A 20268-nucleotide genomic window follows, 5' to 3' on the forward strand; every position below is an offset into this window, starting at 1 on the left:
GTTGGGCCTGGCCATGTGGCTGGTGGCCATTTTGAGGCCTAGGCCTGCAAGCTTGCCTGGCCTTGTCTGCCAACAGGCCTGATTTCATCCACTGCTACCAGAGCAGGTAGCCACAGCTTTAGTAATCTACTGTTTTCTGTTTGCTCTGTTGAATTTAGACATCATTTAGGGCATGGATGGCATTGGATTGAGTTGGGGAAGTGTGTTTTTTGGGGTGGCCTTGCTGATGTTGTTGGACCTGGCCATGTGGCTGGTGGCCATTTTGAGGCCTAGGCCTGCAAGCTTGCCTGGCCTTGTCTGCCAACAGGCCTGCTTTCATCCACTGCTACCAGAGCAGGTAGCCACAGCTTTAGTAATCTACTGTTTTCTGTTTGCTCTGTTGAATTTAGACATCATTTAGGGCATGGATGGCATTGGATTGAGTTGGGGAAGTGTGTTTTTTGGGGTGGCCTTGCTGATGTTGTTGGGCCTGGCCATGTGGCTGGTGGCCATTTTGAGGCCTAGGCCTGCAAGCTTGCCTGGCCTTGTCTGCCAACAGGCCTGCTTTCATCCACTGCTACCAGAGCAGGTAGCCACAGCTTTAGTAATCTACTGTTTTCTGTTTGCTCTGTTGAATTTAGACATCATTTAGGGCATGGATGGCATTGGATTGAGTTGGGGAAGTGTGTTTTTTGGGGTGGCCTTGCTGATGTTGTTGGGCCTGGCCATGTGGCTGGTGGCCATTTTGAGGCCTAGGCCTGCAAGCTTGCCTGGCCTTGTCTGCCAACAGGCCTGCTTTCATCCACTGCTACCAGAGCAGGTAGCCACAGCTTTAGTAATCTACTGTTTTCTGTGTGCTCTGTTGAATTTAGGCATCATTTTGGGCATGGATGGCATTGGATTGAGTTGGGGAAGTGTGTTTTTTGGGGTGGCCTTGCTGATGTTGTTGGGCCTGGCCATGTGGCTGGTGGCCATTTTGAGGCCTAGGCCTGCAAGCTTGCCTGGCCTTGTCTGCCAACAGGCCTGCTTTCATCCACTGCTACCAGAGCAGGTAGCCACAGCTTTAGTAATCTACTGTTTTCTGTTTGCTCTGTTGAATTTAGACATCATTTAGGGCATGGATGGCATTGGATTGAGTTGGGGAAGTGTGTTTTTTGGGGTGGCCTTGCTGATGTTGTTGGGCCTGGCCATGTGGCTGGTGGCCATTTTGAGGCCTAGGCCTGCAAGCTTGCCTGGCCTTGTCTGCCAACAGGCCTGCTTTCATCCACTGATACCAGAGCAGGTAGCCACAGCTTTAGTAATCTACTGTTTTCTGTTTGCTCTGTTGAATTTAGACATCATTTAGGGCATGGATGGCATTGGATTGAGTTGGGGAAGTGTGTTTTTTGGGGTGGCCTTGCTGATGTTGTTGGGCCTGGCCATGTGGCTGGTGGCCATTTTGAGGCCTAGGCCTGCAAGCTTGCCTGGCCTTGTCTGCCAGCAGGCCTGCTTTCATCCACTGCTACCAGAGCAGGTAGCCACAGCTTTAGTAATCTACTGTTTTCTGTGTGCTCTGTTGAATTTAGGCATCATTTTGGGCATGGATGGCATTGGATTGAGTTGGGGAAGTGTGTTTTTTGGGGTGGCCTTGCTGATGTTGTTGGGCCTGGCCATGTGGCTGGTGGCCATTTTGAGGCCTAGGCCTGCAAGCTTGCCTGGCCTTGTCTGCCAGCAGGCCTGCTTTCATCCACTGCTACCAGAGCAGGTAGCCACAGCTTTATTGATCAAGTGTTTTCTATGTGATCTGTTGAATTTTTAGACATCACCTTCCTGAGAGTGTAGTGTGTCTGTACACAGTACTAGTAGTATAACATAGCTCTAGTTAAAAAAAATTCATAAATGGCTAGACTATCTTTTGTTTGCACTAGTACAGTACTAAGTAACTGAACCACAAAAACAAATGCAACATTTCACTGATGTTCTTCTCCTGTCTTCTTTGCTTTTAGGTGCACAAAAGACAGAGTAGGAGGTGTCATCGGCATCACCTGGCTACCCGTTGTACTGCCAGCCAGACAGAAGTCCTGCTGCGCATCACGCCCACGTGTGACCAGAACTTGTTGTGCATCTGCCTCCTGCCTGACGTCGGAATAAGATGGCCCCAAAGAAAGGTACCAGGTCCAGTACCAAGAAAGTTGCTGGTGAGAAGAAGGAACAGAAAAAGGAAGTGCCATTAACCACGACTGGTGGTGTGCCGGCCAAGGTTTTTTTTGGCACCAAAGCGTTGTCCGGGAACCAAGCTGGGAGCAGCACAGCGGTCCAGCAACCCCACCAACCTAGGCCCAAGGGCTTTACTGTCGCAGAGGTAGCCAGTCTACTAACGGGCAGCGATGAAGAAATGTCATTACTGCAAAGTAGTACACAATCAAGTTCAACGCAGGCGCAAACTCAGCAGATCAGTGTGCAGCCGCCGCAACAAGAACAGCAGCAGCAGCCGCCGCAACAAGAACAGCAGCAGCAGCCGCCGCAACAAGAACATCAGAAGCAGCCGCCGCAACAAGAACAGCAGCAGCAGCCGCCGCAACAAGAACAGCAGCAGCAGCCGCCGCAACAAGAACAGCAGCAGCAGCCGCCGCAACCAGAACAGCAGCAGCAGCCGCCGCAACCAGAACAGCAGCAGCCGCCGCAACCAGAACAGCAGCAGCCGCCGCAACCAGAACAGCAGCAGCCGCCACAACAGCCCACCATAGTAGTTGTTGCTCCTGACGTAGGGGCATTTCAGGAAATCGAGCTTCCTGCAGACAAAGCGGAGCGAAGTCAAACCACTGTTTCAGAACATCTATTGTCTTCCAGACCACCAGCAAGGAAAAGGAGGCTTAGTCCATCATCTTCTTCTTCAAGCCCCGCTTCTGATGATCGTGATGACACTTGGGTCCCACCAGCTCGGTCTGAGAGTGAAGTACGCCACAAGACATTGCTTCTGAAAAGGAAGGTCCCAGAAAAACTTAGAGTTATGGAGGTAGATGTAGAAGAGGGGGGTGATGATGTTGATGAAGACGAGCCAGTCATCACGCACATTACTCCCGCCCCAAAGGGATTGGAGACCGACATTCTAACCCTATCCAGAAAGGCTGCTACTGAGCGGGATGTAGCACGGATCTCACCAACACAGGTTACACCACCACTACCTCCAGCTGCCATATTTTCCAAGGCCCGGCAGGGACCTACATCCAGCTCAACCACCTCAGTAGGAAGTGGTAGTAAAAGTCACAGTGTAGGTGGACAGGGTCACATATTTTCAAGCACCCCCTCAAGTTCATCTGGTGTTGAAAGTGGCACATCCAGCAGTGCCAGAAAGTTCTCCTCCCCAGTTTGGGACTTCTTTTCTGTTAGCGCCAAGGAGGAGAACGTTGCTATATGCGCAATTTGTCGGCAAGGTGTTCGGCGTGGTAAGCTTGGTACAAACTATGGTACCGGAGGACAAGCAAGTCATCTCAGAATACACCACACTATTGTGTGGGAGGATCACCTACTTAAGTTAAAAGAAAGTAGGAAAACTAAACCCTTTGAAGTTGGTCAGGAATCAGGGAGCGATATTATGGTTGTGGCAGGTGAAGAACAGGGAGGCATTTCTAGCCCTGTCTCCAGTAGTGCAGTCACTGCAGTGGTAACGCCCACATCCTCCTCAGTAACATCAGAGTGGCACCGCAGTAAGAGCCATACTCAGAGTGTGGGTGAGACACCAAGGCGACCGGCGAGTACCTCAATGAGACAATCTGTGTCGTTGAGCCTTAGTGGGTTAATGGCACCACTAAGGAAAGTAAGCCAGCCTACCATTGACAGCATGTTTAGGTTGGAGGGGCAGTTCCAACGCAACCACCCAACGGCACGATTGTACAATGCGAAGCTGGCTAAAATGTTAGCGCTGGACCTTCTTCCTTTTTCATTTGTGGAAGGGGTGGGTTTCCTTGAATTTGTGTCTGCCATCTGCCCGAAATGGAAAGTTCCAAGCCGGTCCTATTTCGCAAGAATTGCTGTTCCGGCACTACATCATGATGTGCTGGAATTGGTTGGACAAGCTTTGCAGAAGAGTGCTGTGCACAATATCCACCTGACAACAGACATGTGGCCCAGTTGCCAAGCCACAGATTACATGTGTATCACTGCACACTGGATCTCTTTTGTGGGGGTTAAAGATCAACTATCTGCACGAGGTGTTGTTGACACAGCTGCGATTTTTGAAGGTACTCGGAAACATGCAACTGTAGCCATGTTCGCCATGGAGAAACCTCATACGGCTGAAAACATTTTAGAAGAGTTTCGCACCAAGGTTTTGGAATGGCTGCAGCCCAGAGGGCTTGGTATTGGTTTTGTTGCCACAGACAATGGCAGTAATGTACTTAAGGCCATGGAACTTGGTTCCTATTTCAGGGTTCCGTGTTTGGCACACTGCATAAACATTATAGTGCAAGACTTTCTGAAAAAAGAACCCATAGTAAGCAATTTACTGGCCATCTGCCGAAGAATATGCACTCATTTCAGCCATTCTTTTAAAGCTCGGAAGCAGCTGAGGATCCTCCAACGTGAGAGTAGGGTGCCAGTCAAGGCACTCATCCAGGAGGTGGCAACACGTTGGAACTCAACGTATTACATGCTTGATCGTCTGTACGAACAGCACAGGTCACTCAATGATTATGTCTGGTACAGAAGCAGTGATGCTAGTGTTAAAGGCATGACCCTTCAGAGGGAGCAATGGACCCTAATTCAATGCCTGACTGAGATGCTGTCTCCTTTTGAGGTCTTCACACGTGAAGTCAGCAAGGAGGACTGTACAATGGGCCAAGCTATCCCATTGTTGCAAATGCTAGAGCATGAGCTGAATAATGTGTCTGAATCCTACAAAGGTGTAGAGGACAGAAGGCAAGCCCATGACTTGGTGGAGAGCTTATCCAGGCGCTTATCAGAAAATGTAAGGATACAAAATAAAATTTTGTCACAAGAACATTACATTTGTGCCACAATTCTGGATCCACGTGCAAAATAAGGACTATTCCGTTCTTTTTCCGACACTGATGTTGCCCGCTACAAAAGTTGTATAGCTGAAGCAGCCATCAAGTTTGAAAACGAAGGGCTGCTAATTAAAAGCCCGCCACATCAACCCACAACAAGTACTGATACTGAAGCAGGCCATGCATTGCAGAATCAAGTGCAACTTCGTCGGCTGAGGGCAGTGCGGTTGGCTCACAATCGCAACACTCACCATCACCATTGACTACAAAAACAATAACTGGATCATTTGGACGAGTACAATCATTATTAGGCCTGGGCGGTAAATTCCGTTCCGTTCGCGGAATTTGAGGAATTTGGGTAATTTCGCGTTCCGCGGAGAACGCGAAATTGCCCCAAAAACTGCGTTCCGCGACAACGCGAAATTTTTTGCTTGTTCGCGTTCTCAATATGCGTGTTCGCGAGATATTTCACCCCGAGCACGCAAACAGAGATCGCGAACAGGAAAAAAGTATCGCGAACAAGCAATTCCGCGTGTTCGCGGAATTTCTGCGTGTTCGCGGAGATTTTTTACCGTTTCGCGGAGATTTGCGTAACGCGATTACGCAAATTCCGCCCACCCCTAATCATTATCAGATTGGTATGTAAAGATGGGCCTTAAGCACAGTGCTGATGCACAGAAAAAACAGCACAAAAGCTTACCAGCAGCAACCCTGAACATTGAGCGGATGGTCCAGGCCTATCTGGACGACCCAACAGAGGTGTACGTTGATCAAAACCCAGTGCAGTATTGGCATAGGAAAAGGTCTGAATGGCCACAGCTCAGCAGGCTGGCGATAAGCTATCTGGCTTGCCCTGTCGCAAGTGTCTCTTCCGAACGTGTTTTCAGTGCTGCAGGTTCCATTGTAACCTTGAGAAGGACCAGTCTATCTCCCAAAAACGTGGAGAGGTTAACAATGATCAAAATGAATCAGCACTTCATACCACCGAATTACACAATGCATGAATCAACAGAGGAAGATGAGGACAGCGGCTCAGGTGACGGAAGTATTGTGTCAGATGATTACCTACTACTGGAAGATCCCCCAGAGTTTGAGGACGAGCTATACTTCCCTGACAATTAGGCTCGCACTTACTGTCTTCCTCCCTTTTTTCCCCCTTTGTTTGTGTCTGTTGTTCCGGTTATAAACTTGTGAATCGCAACCAATGCATTATCACCGTCTTCTAATCTTCTAATTAAGATACAAGTTTCAGGTGTCTGCCATTTGACACTACAGTCCTCAGAATCCAGCTCCTCCGCTCAATCATACTGCATCTCCTGGTCAGTTCCATTTCCCTCATGAATGATGATTGGATGATGGTAACAACAAATTCAAACTTTCCTCGTCCTTCCAAAACAAGTGGACCATGAATCTGATGACTTCTATAGCTATCCTCCTTCAGAGCCGAGAGAGACTGGCCATTAACTGAAAATAAGATGCAACAGGTAATGATTGATGCCATGCATTGTCCGCAGAAAAGCAGACTGAGTGATGTAGATTTTGTTGTGTGTGTTGCGCATGAATGAATTGATGTAATTGTGCACTGCCACTAATCAACATTCTACAGAACACACTAATTTTCCTCTTCTGGCAAACAAGAAATGTGTACTTCTCCTGCATCTTGGTGATACATTGCTTTTAATTCAATACAGGAAGGGGACTCACTCAATCTGCGCAATGCAAATGACTGTGACTTAACAGCACCGTCCATCATGATGATGGCGAAAGAGACGGCCTGCAGCGTTAACGAGATGAGATGCAACAGGTAATGATTGATGCCATGCATTGGCCGCAGAATAGCAGACTGAATGATGTAGATTTTGTGGTGTGTTGCGCATGAATTGATGTAATTGTGCACTGCCATTAATCAACTTTCTACAGAACACACTAGTAATTACTAATTTTCCCCTTCTGGCAAACAAGAAATGTTTACTTCTCTCTTGCATCTTGGTGATACATTGCTTTTAATTCAATACAGGAAGGGGACTCACTCAATCTGCGCAATGCAAATGACTGTGACTTAACAGCACCGTCCATCATGATGATGGCGAAAGAGACGGCCTGCAGCGTTAACGAGATGAGATGCAACAGGTAATGATTGATGCCATGCATTGGCCGCAGAATAGCAGACTGAATGATGTAGATTTTGTGGTGTGTTGCGCATGAATTGATGTAATTGTGCACTGCCACTAATCAACTTTCTACAGAACACACTAGTAATTACTAATTTTCCTCTTCTGGCAAACAAGAAATGTGTACTTCTCCTGCATCTTGGTGATACATTGCTTTTAATTCAATACAGGGAGGGGACTCACTCAATCTGCGCAATGCAAATGACTGTGACTTAACAGCACCGTCCGTCATGATGATGGCGAAAGAGACGGCCCGTTAACTTAAGATGAGAAGGAACAGGTAATAAATGATGATAATTAATGGCATGCATTGGACACCTGACTCTGAGCTATTGGTCTTTGTGTTTGCGTTGTTTGTTGTGCACAAAGTGATGTCAAAGTGTACTAGTGGTAATCTATCTTTCTGTACACAATAAAGAATGACTCAAGTCAGTAATATTTATATTTCTACTCTTGTTGTGTTATAAAAATTACACTTGTACTGCAGGCCGATCTTCAGTCAGTAGAAGTATCAGAGCTGATGATGAAGTCAGGAGGATGTTTCATGAGTGGCATAAAACGGAAAAGCCTAAAGGTAAACACGTGAACAACAACCACAGCACACCCAAATGTCTGTGTAGAAGTTGAATAGAGTGTAGCGGTGGGATGACTGCAGTGCATTGATTTTACTAACTTTAACTGTAAAATGCTATGTCTGGAATGGATAATGTGCTTTGCGTTTGTCCAACTCTTTGAGAGAAAAAAAAAAAGACTCTAAAGTGTTAACGTAGGATGTGCTAATGGTAAGCACTGTGGGCCTGATCTCTCCTGTTACTGTTGAAGGTCTATGCTGGAAACAGACTACAGTAGAGATGATGTATATGCATACATGCCACCTCGGAAAGTGTTCTTGTTGCACTACACCATCACTTGTGCATTTGTTTTCACTTTCTTTCTGAATATCCCCTTTGGTTTTCAATCTAAAATTACAGGCCGGGCCTTGTCCAAAACTTTGTAAAACATTACAATGCATATTAATTACCTTACCAATCAATCACCTTTTTATTCCAGCCGGGCAGTGGCGAGTGGTGAGGCGACACACCCAAGATTGATGGACGAGAGGAGCAAGAGGAATGCCGAGATGCAAAAAACCAGTCCACATTTTTGACCAGGATAAGACAGTAACAGTATCCACTTTTCACTTCTTTTAAATAATTTGATTAATATCTTGTATACATTCTTTACAACAGTGTGTTCTTGGAGTTGTTATTATCAATCATCATTACGTTTGCTCTGTGTTTACGATTCTTCACTACCAATATTTAAAATTTCTATTTGCTATCTGTCAAAGTATTAAGGCCGGAACAGAACAAGAAATAGAAGTGTATGTAATCCGGGTCTCATCATGCATGCATTTCCTTTTTTATACCTTAACATATGGAATGGATATGGTATGGTAGTCTTCAATGATTTCGTTTGTTTGTCTATGTATGCATACTGTTTTTCTATGTCAAACCTTTCCCAAAATCCCCCTTCCCATCCAATCAACGGACCCTAACCCTCTTCCCCCGGGCTGTGTGACTTATTGTCGAGGTGTAACTAAATTAAATGTACACCAATACTTAATCACACACTTGCTGGGGCGGATGTGGTGAAAGCAACACTACTTCAATTTCAATGCAGAGCGATGATCTTCTTCTGCTTGCCCACCCATGAGTAGGATATTTCACAGGTTATTTTATTTAACAAAGGAACATATACCTCAGCATGAATTGCCGGCATTGATTGGATTTGTTTGTTGTCATTCCTCATATACAGCACTAACTGTTAGACTGTAGGCATAGCCAAGTCGACAAAACTATAGTTTGTAACTCTGTCTAGTAGGCTATCCTCATAATAACCAGCATTGAGTTTTTTTGTCAAATATTTGAGCATATAATTGTTGCTCGGTAAATTCTGTGATGTACTTCATTCAACTACTCCTCTAACAGTCTCTCAAAGGCGATTGACTATCTCCTTTTCTTTTTTTGGAAATGCTGCCACCCTGCCAGTGTATACTACTACTACTATACTACCACCACCACCCCAATCATGGCATGTATGAAAAAGGAAACCATCTTCACCATGCAGCCAGTGCTGTGCCACAGTTGGACATAAACATCAAGCACCGGTAAGAGAGAAGTTTGGGGGAGGCAGAATCAATAATGGACATGTTGTCAATGATGTCAGTTTCAAACACCACTCCAAGGAATGCATAGTAGGACCAGTCAATGAGTGAGGTGTGTCGCATCTATCTGTTTGTGTCTTATACAGTCAGCAAATTATTGAAATCAAACACACGCTATGGGCGGCCATGCACCAGCAAAGAAACAGTGTGATGTAAAACAGTTACCCCACCTACAAAACATTAACAACATTGCATGTAACATAGAAAAATATATTTAATTGACCCTAACAAATAAACTAAACCCACAAAAGCTAACCCACCCACCTCCCTAACCCCAACGACTGTCCATAGAAATAGAGAACGCCCAAACGAGAAGAACGAACAGGAATTAAAAAAGGGGCAGTGACAGGGACTAACTGGTGGGGCGGGACTGGAGGAGGACACGAATCTGGTCCTCTAAATGGCCGACGCGGCGTCTAAGGCCGCGGCAGTTGCAGCCACAGTGGGGGGGGGCACCGGAGATGGCACGGTGGCGGCGGGCAGCCGCCCGGCGGTGGCGCCGTACCGCTGGAGGGCGGTGGCTGGGGCCCGGGGCAATGGAGGAGCCTTCAGTAGCTGCAGCAGCCTCCTCCTCCTCCTCGGCTAGGACCACCAGCCGCCGGTATTCCTGCTGGATTGCCTCCAGCTTCCGGCGCCGTGCCTTGGCGGCCAACTCCTTACGGTTGACTTTCTGAGTTGCTGTGTATCAAAAAGAAAAAAACAAGACAATTGTAAAATATAGTCTTAATAAAACAGTAGGACAAGGTAATTATTTATACACATAGTGGCATGGTAGAGTAGCACTATAAAATAAAGCACAGTAGTACATAACATTTTAAATGTCGCCCGTCCTTCTTCCTTCCACCTGTCTTACACTTTTTAGTTGAACAGTGCACCAGGTGCTCTTCTCCATAAAACTTTCAAAGCGGAGTTGAAATCAGATAGATGAGGACATTGGTTACTCAATACTCCGGCTCCTAGTCCTATACCAATTAAAGGGAATTCTAGTCTTCTAGTTCACTCTTCAAACGTCCCCAAGAACTCATACTTACTTACGACATCGGATAGCGGGCGGACTTTGTCCGCCCGCCATCCGACTGCTAAAAAGGGTGGGGGTCCCGTGGGGACAATTAATTAGGATGATGCGCCCGGCACAGTGGCGGGCGCACCCTGTTATTTTAAATTTAAATTCTGGTTGGCTTTGCTGAAAGCAATGCTAAAATGTTGTGCTGCTTTTCCAAGCACAACATGACGGGCCTCGCACGGAGCCTGTCACGTTTTGCTTTGAAAGTCGGGGGGGTACCATAGCATCGGTAGGTACCCTCCATGGGGGCCCCCAAGCATACTCTGCAATGTGTGCATGCCTTTCCGTGGCGGACGGTAATGCCGCCACGCAAAGGCATTCCAAAATGCAGATTATATGGCTGCCGGTGTGGTGAGAGAGACACCACCGCCATATTGAACCCTTTTACGCCTAGACATGTCTGAATATTTTCTACAGGGATGGCGGGAGGTTTGCCCCTGCTGTGACGGCAGTGAATTCCAGCCAGCCCGGCGGGGGCAATACGCCCACCATCCTAATGGGGCCCTAATTCACAACTGTACAGTATACATATACATACAGTACACCTTTGCAGTGAGTGTGCTGTCAAGTTCAACAATAGTTAAAGATTATGAATCTAACTTACCACCGCCTGCCACTGGTGCTGCCACTCCCCCTCCGTTGCTATCTGCAACTGCCGCATCCTCGCCCTCTGCGTCGCCTTCGCTGGCCCCAGCAATGGTGGTCGGTAGTGCGCCTAGAAAACATTACACATTTATTAGGCAACATATACACCTCCCCCCTATTGATCAGTAGCAAGGTTGAAAAATGAGTTAATACTAACATAAATCACTAGTACAAATCAGGTAGTAGTAGAGTAGACACTAAGTTATATGATCATTGTAGCATTTGCTTGATTAGCCCTAGCCATGCACATGTGACGTTACCTTTACCTTGCAGCTTCTTAAGACACCTTTGAGCCCACATGACCTGCCTCACACTGCTACTGTCTAGTCTACGCGCTGCGTACAGGCGGTCAACAAACATTAACAAGCCACTTTTTTAGGAAGAACTGGTGTACTACTGTTACTGTTAGTCCATATTGCTTATCCATAGATGCTACACTTTTTGGCACGGCTGAGAAATGCTTGCAAGTTGCAATATACTAACGCACACCATTTCTTTTTTCGCATTACAGACGCAAGATTCGCTTCTACGAACCAGAGCTTCTGAACGATGCACCAACTACCAGTACTAGGTTCTTCTGAGGTGAGGGGTCCCTTCACTCACATCTTCATTTATAAATGTATATAAACTAAATTGCTATGGGATGGTGGTGCTGCCTTCCACCACTTCAGTTATCATGATTTAATTCCCAACTGTATAAGTGTAACAATGTATATTGTTTTAATGTTATTGATTTGCCGGTTGGTGCTGCTAAGAAAACAGTGTACAGACCTTCTCAAATTGAAATAAAAATTTTAAACTTACATAGACTTTGTGGTATTTGGTGTGGAGTGGACTAACTTACACGAGTGAGCAAATTAAAGTAAGGGTGTGCATGTGAATTGCTTCCACGACAGAGGTTGGGTGTGTTAATGTTCTGGGTTGTCTACTTGTTGGTTATCTTGGGGGGAGGGTTCCGAGACCTAATAGGTATGACAAGACAGTACTATAGTCAAGCAGTGGAATTGTGGTGGGTGCGGAATTTCTGATTGAGGTGTGCAAGGAAGGTCCAACCTACCATCACCAACATCCTATTTTCTGGTGCAAATGTATGTGCAAGATCCCTACAACAGTTGTATGTCCTATAGGGTATCATATCAAAATATTAAGAAATCTGGTAGGGCTGTTGCTGTGAATTTTCAAAGCCTAAACATCAACAAGAGTAAAAAGTAGTACAAGACAACGACCCAACGGATTGTACGAGCTACTGGTGAATATGAGTTTTATATTACAACCTTTCACAAAGAGTGGCACTGGCCAACTGGGCAAGACTAGCTACTACAGTACAGACAGACAGACTGATAGTATGTAGTAGTACTCAGTCATCATAGCGGAGGCAGGGATAAGCTTTTTGAAACCGTACAGATCGAAGGATAATTGGTGGTAAAAAAATAGCATTTGGAAACACACTATAGTTCGGGAGAAATGGGGCAGTAAAAGTTATGGAATAAGAAATATTATTAAAAACAAGAAGACTTACTGGGGCCAGCAGAGGAGCCCTCAGCGGTGTCCTCCTGGTGGTGTTCCTGTCCCGCTGACTGCCCAGTCCCTGCCCGTCTGCCCCTGGGTGCTGATGAACAGGAAAGATATAAGAAAGAGACAAACATTGATGGATGGTGTCAACTTAAGCAAATACAATATTTTTCAACAACGGTCAAAAAACACATATGTAAACAATTGCAATAACTACATTGACCGATCTCATCTGGTCAACATGTAATATCGGGGGATTCGCAGTTCGACTACTTAAGTTACTATTTATCAACAGTAATCCATTCTTCCATTCTGATTCCAGAAAAATAAGTTACAAGTAAGCCTAAGTATTAGTACAACGTACCACCCAACCTAGCCCACCTATTCCAGGCATGCCAATTGTACATTAAGTATGCATTTCCACTGTATTCCTCAACAATGTGTATGATCCAATCATGGAGGACACATGAACATGACTACATTTTTTGTATACACCAAATTTTGGTTTGATTGATGCTGATCTGCTACTGCTAAGTAACTGCAAAGCCTACCTCCACTCATTGAACAAACTAGAAAGGTTCTAAAGACTGGCGTACTAGCAGCACGTCACGTAACTGAGTGAGGGGGGCATCACGCATACCACTAACCAATTAGAAGCTCATGCAAAGTACCTAAACCTATGTATCAATCCGCCCCTATCTATTAGTGACAGGACAAAGTAAGGAGTGGACGTGAGTCACTGTAGCATTACGTAACTTAATTTCTCTAAAATAAACTCGTAAAGAATCACGCTAAGCAAGCGCAAACGCAAAGCTGCAAACAAGTAAGATTAGTAGTAGCGCAGAAGAGCACCTGTGTCATAATCACAGAAGACTTTTAAACGTTATTAACCTGGAATGTATTGCAAGCAGCAACATTCTAGCTGGTTGGAAGGAAAAAAAGATATTCGCAATATATAACATAGAGCAGAAGAACAGACACAAAGTTGTAATAATTAAATAGGTACTCACCAAGCCCCGGGACCTCCACTCCTAGCAGGTCCAGCAGGTCCTGCTCACGGTCCAGGATGTCGGACCACCGGTGCGTCAGCTGTGCCTGGGTGCGCCGGACCCCAGAGATGTGCGACACTGCCCGGCGCACCTTCCCCCACCGCTGCCGACGCTCCCGGAGGCCGTACCCGGACCCAGGCCTGCCACCTGCTGCCAGGGTTGAGGGGAGGTGGCGCTGCACAAAGAAAATTAGTGCAGCCAACTCCGCCTCCCCAAATAAGGCCCGTGCATGCACCCCTTGTGGGTGCCGCCTTCCGCAAGGAAGGCGGTCGCGGCTCTGGCTGCGCCGGCGAACAGCCCTGCCCTTGGACATGGTTCTGGGGACGGGGCGGGAAAGAAAAGGTAAAATAAATAAAGGAGTAAAGGAAATAAATCGCGGGCAATACAAAGAGAAAAAGTAGCTAAAAAACAAAAAAAAAGTACACAAAAACCAAAAATATAGAGGCAGGAAAATAGTTAGAGAAATAATAAGTAATAAAGATCCAAAAAAAGTGGCTATAAACAAAGGATTGAAAAGATTTAGGGAGGATTGAAAATCAGGCCCCAGAACCATGCAATAGAGTGGAAAACAAGATGGCCGCGCCCGTTGCGACCACGTGCGCAAGTTTGCGCGATATTTTCTCCCTGAGCAAGCAAAAAGCAACGCGATCAAGTAAAAGCGATCGCGAACAGGAAATATCGACCGCGAACATGCATTGCGCGACCCGGAACAGGAAGTAAACAACGCCAGAGGGCGGGACAAGTGAAAACAAGATGGCCGCGCCCGTGAGCGACCGCATGGGTAATTTGGCGACCCGCGAACATGCAAAAAATACCGCGAACAGGCGGCAAAAAAACTTCCGCATCTTCGCGATATTTCCGGCGTGTTTGCGGAGATTTTCTGCATTCTCGCGATAATTTGCAGAAGTTAATTCCGCAAATTCCGCCCACCCCTACTTATGACGCCCAAGCCCACGCGCTGCGTTGACGCGGAGCGGGCACGCCGATGGCGCGCCAAAGGCAAGCCCGTCTGCGCCTGTCAGCGCCTGGACCGCGCCCAGCGCCAGGACCCCTGGCCCCCGAGAACGCCAGCCAACACTACGGACTTACGACCCCACCACCCTCAACGCACTCAACACTGGCCGGAACCCCGCCTGCTACCGAGCCACCCCGAGACGCACCCAAGGACCCTTCACCTGCCAAGACTGCAAATTCACCTGCCTCCGGACCTGCACCGCTCCCGCCAAGCCAGACACCAGCAACAACCACCTCAAGTGCATCCTGCTCAACACCCGCTCCGTCCACAGGCACGCCGTCGAATTCTGGAACCTGCTCGACGCAACAGCACCAGACGTCGCCTTCCTCACTGAAACCTGGATGAATGCCTCCTCAGCGCCCGACATCCCATGGCCATCCCGCAAGGATACAAGATCACCCGGAGGGACCGCGTCAACCAGACGGGAGGAGGCATCGCCATCGTACACAAGAACACCATCCGCATCTCGACCAACTCCGACGAAACCTTCACCGCCGCCGAACACCTCCACTTCCAGATACACACCGACCCCCTCAGAGGCACCCTCATCTACAGATCCCCGGGACCACGCACACAATTCAGCAAAGACATTGCAGACTTCATCAGCCCGCACACCCTTCCCTCCGTTGACTACATCCTCCTAGGGGACCTCAACTTCCACCTGGAGAACAACAATGACAGAAACACCACTACCCTGCTGGACAACCTCGCCAACCTTGGACTCAAGCAACTGGTGAACACCCCCACCCACCACGCCGGCCACACGCTTGACCCCGTCTTCTCATCCAGCAAGCACATCTCCTTCAGCCACTCCACCGGACTCCACTGGACTGACCACAGCTGCGTCCACTTCAGCTTCAGAAGAACCACGACCCACCACCACCCGTAACAGGTTCCTCGCCGGAGCTGGAGCAAGATCACCGCCGAGCAGCTCACCGCCTCCCTCAGCCAGAACCCTCCCACCAGCACAACGGACCCCAACAAAGCAGCCAGCAACCTCACCGAGTGGCTGACCGCCTGTGCCGATGACCTCGCACCACTAAAGAACCCTCCCAGCAGACCCGGCAGCAAGAAAACCCCCTGGTTCACCGACAAACTCAAGGACTCCAAGAAGAACTGTCGCACCCTCGAGAAAGCCTGGCGGCTCGACCAGACCACAGATAACAGGACCGCCCTCAAGGACGCCACCCGCAAACACCATCAGCTGATCCGCGCCACCAAGAAGACAGCACTCAAAGAACGACTGGACAACAACGCCCCCGACAGTAAGGAACTCTTCAGCATCGTCAAAGAGTTCTCCAACCCCAGCGCCGGAAACAACAACATCACTCCCTCGCAAGACCTCTGCAACTCACTCGCCTTGTTCTTCCACCGCAAGATCGCCGACATACACAACAGCTTCGACGCACAGACCACGCACCCTACCACCGAACCAACGCCCGCCACCACCACCCTCTGCAACTGGACCCCGATCAGCAACGAAGACACCACCCGCACGATGAACACCATCCACTCCGGATCCCCCACCGACCCCTGCCCCCACCACGTCTTCAACAAGGCCGACGCCATCATCTCACCCCATCTCCGGGACATCATCAACACCTCCTTCCACACTGCCACCTTCCCGGAGAGCTGGAAGCACGCCGAGCTTAGGGCCCTCCTGAAGAAACCAACGGCGGACCCCACCGACCTCAAGAACTACCGTCCCATCTCGCTCCTTCCTTTTCCTGCCAAAGTCATCGAGAAGACCATCAACAGACAGCTCGCCGCCTTCCTCGAGATGAACGGATCCCTCGACCCCTCGCAGTCCGGGTTTCGGGCCAACCACAGCACCGAGACCGCCCTGATCGACAACAGGGAAACAGCGGCCCTCATCCTCCTGGACCTCTCTGCTGCGTTCGATACTGTCTACCACCGCACCCTAGTGCAGCGTCTCAGCAACATCGGAATCCAAGAGAAAGCACTGGAGTGGATCATCTCGTTCCTCGCCGGAAGAACCCAGAGAGTCCACCTACCCCCGTTCAGATCCGAGGCCACCGAAGTCATCTGCGGCATACCACAAGGATCATCACTCAGCCCAACCCTCTTCAACGTCTACATGAGCCCCCTCGCAGCCATCGCACGCCAACACAACCTCAACATCATCTCCTACGCCGACGACACCCAACTGATCCTCTCCCTCACCAACGACCCCGCCACCGCCAGAGCCAGCCTACATGAAGGGATGAAAGACGTCGCCGAGTGGATGAAGAATAGCTGCCTGAAACTGAACTCAGACAAGACGGAAGTCCTCATCCTGGGATCATCCCCCTCCGCCTGGGACGCTTCCTGGTGGCCCCCTGCCCTGGGCACCACTCCCAAACCAACGGACCACACACGCAACCTGGGCTTCATCCTGGACTCCTCCCTCTCGATGACCAGACAAGTCAACGCTGTCTCCTCATCATGCTTCAACACCCTGCGTATGCTCCGCAAGATCTTCAGATGGATCCCCACAGAAACCAGGAAGACCGTTACCCAGGCACTCGTCACCAGTCGACTGGACTACGGGAACACCCTCTACGCCGGAAAAACAGCCAAACTTCAAAAAAGACTCCAACGCATCCAGAACGCCTCCGCACGACTCATCCTGGACACCCCCCGACAAAGCCACATCACCAGACACCTGAGAGACCTGCACTGGCTCCCCGTCAGCAAGAGAATCACGTTCAGACTCCTCACCCACGCACACAAGGCTCTCCACGACCTGGGCCCCAAGTACCTCAATGACCGCATGACCTTCTACACGCCCACCCGCCAGCTACGATTGACCAGCCACGCCCTCGCCACCGTACCACGCATCCGCAGAGCCACCGCCGGAGGAAGATCCTTCTCCTACCTGGCAGCCAAGACTTGGAACTCCCTCCCCATCCACCTTCGGCTAACCCAAGACCATCTCTCCTTCAGGAAGCAGCTCAAGACCTGGCTGTTCGAACAGTAACGTACCCCTCCCCCCCAGCGCCTTGAGACCCTTCCGGGTGAGTAGCACACTATACAAATGTCGTGATTGATTGATTGATTGATTGGAACATTGAAAAAAAAGTTAATGCAACATACATCAGCACTAGACAGTAAGTACAGTCAGTAGACAGACACTAGTAGTGATATGGTTCCACTTCCTAGGGTCATCTAGTCCTACTCTACTCTTTTGAAAGTTAGCCTGAGCCATGTGTAACCCTTTTAGATTCATCATGTCGACTACTACTCTTTTGGTGCATATTTAATTATACCTGCCAGCTTATTGACATGTGCAGTAGATGCCTTTGAGGCCACTTGACTGTTGCGTACAAGTGAAGAGGTCGAAAAAAACGTATTGAGTTTGTTTAGTTTATATTGCTTAGCCATCACATACATGTTACACTTTTTGCCATGACTGCAAAATGCTAGCATTCACCAGTATACTATCTAACGGCTAACTCGCAGCATTTTTCTCATATAATAGGCGGAAGATTCCCTTCTACAAACTAGAGATTTACAGAGCATATTGGATGCAAGATGATGTAACCAGTATTTCTACGTTCTACGGTGAGGGGTCTTCCAGAATTCAAAAGATCTTGGCTCTTGTTCTTGTTGTCATGCACTTGTAAATGTTTACTGTTATAATGTTAGGCTTTTTGCTGGCCTATTGACTATGGCTGTAGTAAATTAAATTTCATATTAACGATGTACAGAGTTTTGAACTTACACATAGACTCAGTGGTATTTGGTGTGGTGGGGTGGACTTACACAAGTGAGTGAGCAAAATGGTGTTATTATGTTCTGGGTTGTCTGTCTCAGTCATCATCAACATTGTGTATCTTCTTCGTGGGGGGGGTCGGGAGTGGGACCCTAATGTGAGACACTATAGCTAGTCGGTCAGGGGATCCTGGGTTCTTCGGACTGAGGTGTGATCAGTAAGGTCCAACCTCCCATCAGCAACATCCTATTTTGTTGTGCATAGTTCTGTATGTGGCTCTGCAGAATCACTAGACAATAGTAGTATCATGTACTATCCGATCAAAAATACTAGTCAAATATCTGGTTGGTCATTTTGTTTGTGGTAATTGTCAAAGCCTCAACATTGAGAAGACTTGAAGAGGACAACCCAAAGGACAGGACACAGTGGCTAGAGCTATTGGTCAATCAGAGTTTTATTATTCCAAAGAAAACCTTCTATAAAGAGTGGGCAACTGTGCAAGCTTCGCTACACACAGAGTAATAATAGTAATAGTAGTAGTAGTAGTAGTAGTAGCACAGAGAGTCATAGCAGAGGCAGTTAGAAGCAACTTAGTTAGAGGCAGGGATAAACAGATTTTGGAAACAGATAGTCAAGGTCAAAGAGGTAAGCTTTTGTAAAAAAATAGATTTAGAAAGTGGAACCATAATTTAGAGTTCGGAAAAAAAAGATGCAGTAAAATTTAGGGAAATATAAATGTCAATCTAACCACTGGAGGACTTACTGGGGCCAGCAGCAGGAGCCTTGGTAGAGGAGCGGTCCTGTGGTTCCCCCGCCGACTCCAACCCCGTCTTCTTGCCCCTGGGTGGTGCAGATGATCATGTAAAATATAATAAAGAAAGAGGCAAACATTAAGGAGTGCTGTGAAACAAATAATAATAAATCATTTGGATAAATAAGTCAAACAACATTTTAGGAAACAACAATTGCAATAAAATTGACCTATCTAATCAGATGGATCGACTACTGGCTGCTTCCTGCATTTACGGATCGTCTACTTATTTATGAACACTCCAGTGTTCCATAATCATTCTGATTACAAATACTAACAAAGCCTAGTAAGTACCACCTGACCTACACCACCTATTCCAGGCGGGCCAATTGTTCACTAAGTCTGCATTTCCATTTTTTTCCGGCATCAAATGCATAGATGAGATGGAGGACACATGCATACATTAGTGCTTACATACATACAACAAATTGTGGGTTGGTTGCATGATTCTGATCTAGTTCTGCTACTGACTGACCATGCTAAGCCTATCACTCACTAAACAAAGTACAAAAGGTTCGACGGAGGACTGGGGTAAGCAGCACTCAGTGACAGAGGAGGCGTCACGCAAACCGCATAAAACAATTAGTAACTACTACTAACAAACTAAACCTAGTATCCAATATCCATCCACCACTATTTCACAGTAGGACAATGTAAGGACTAGAGTCTCTCTAGCAAATCGCATTACCTAACTTCAGTTCTGTAAAATAAACTCTTACATAATCAGCATCAGCACAAGCTAGCGCAAACTAAGTTGCAAACAAGTAAGAGTACCACCGTGCACCTGGGTCCTTAAATCAAAGAACATTTTGCTTTTTGGAACGTAATTTACCAGCAACGCTTGGCACGCAGCAGTAATCTTGTTGTTCCTCAAATTTAATATACACAATCAGTTACTCACCAAGCCCGACGACCTCGACACCTAGCAGGTCCAACAGGTCCTGCTCCCGGTTCAGGATGTCAGACCACCGGTGGGCTAGCTGGTTGTGGGTGCGCCGGATCCCAGAGCACCGGAACACGGCCCGGCGCACCTTCGCCCACCGACGGTGCCGCTCCTGGGTAGCGTACCCGGAGCCGGGCCTGCCGCCTGCTGCCAAGGTCAAGGGGAGGAGGCGCT

General features: G+C 47.8%; 1 long non-coding RNA gene across 1 annotated transcript in view; it reads left to right on the top strand.

The window, feature by feature from the left end:
* Positions 1–18109: 18109 nt before the first annotated feature.
* LOC146783250 (uncharacterized) overlaps positions 18110–20268 on the top strand; it is a 60001-nt gene continuing 57842 nt past the window's right edge. The window contains exon 1 of the long non-coding RNA XR_014970410.1: positions 18110–18189. This is a non-coding gene — a long non-coding RNA (uncharacterized LOC146783250). The remainder of the gene's footprint in view (positions 18190–20268) is intronic.

Source organism: Triturus cristatus, chromosome 11, assembly GCF_964204655.1.
Source record: "Triturus cristatus chromosome 11, aTriCri1.1, whole genome shotgun sequence".
NCBI classification, from domain to species: Eukaryota; Metazoa; Chordata; class Amphibia; order Caudata; family Salamandridae; genus Triturus; species Triturus cristatus.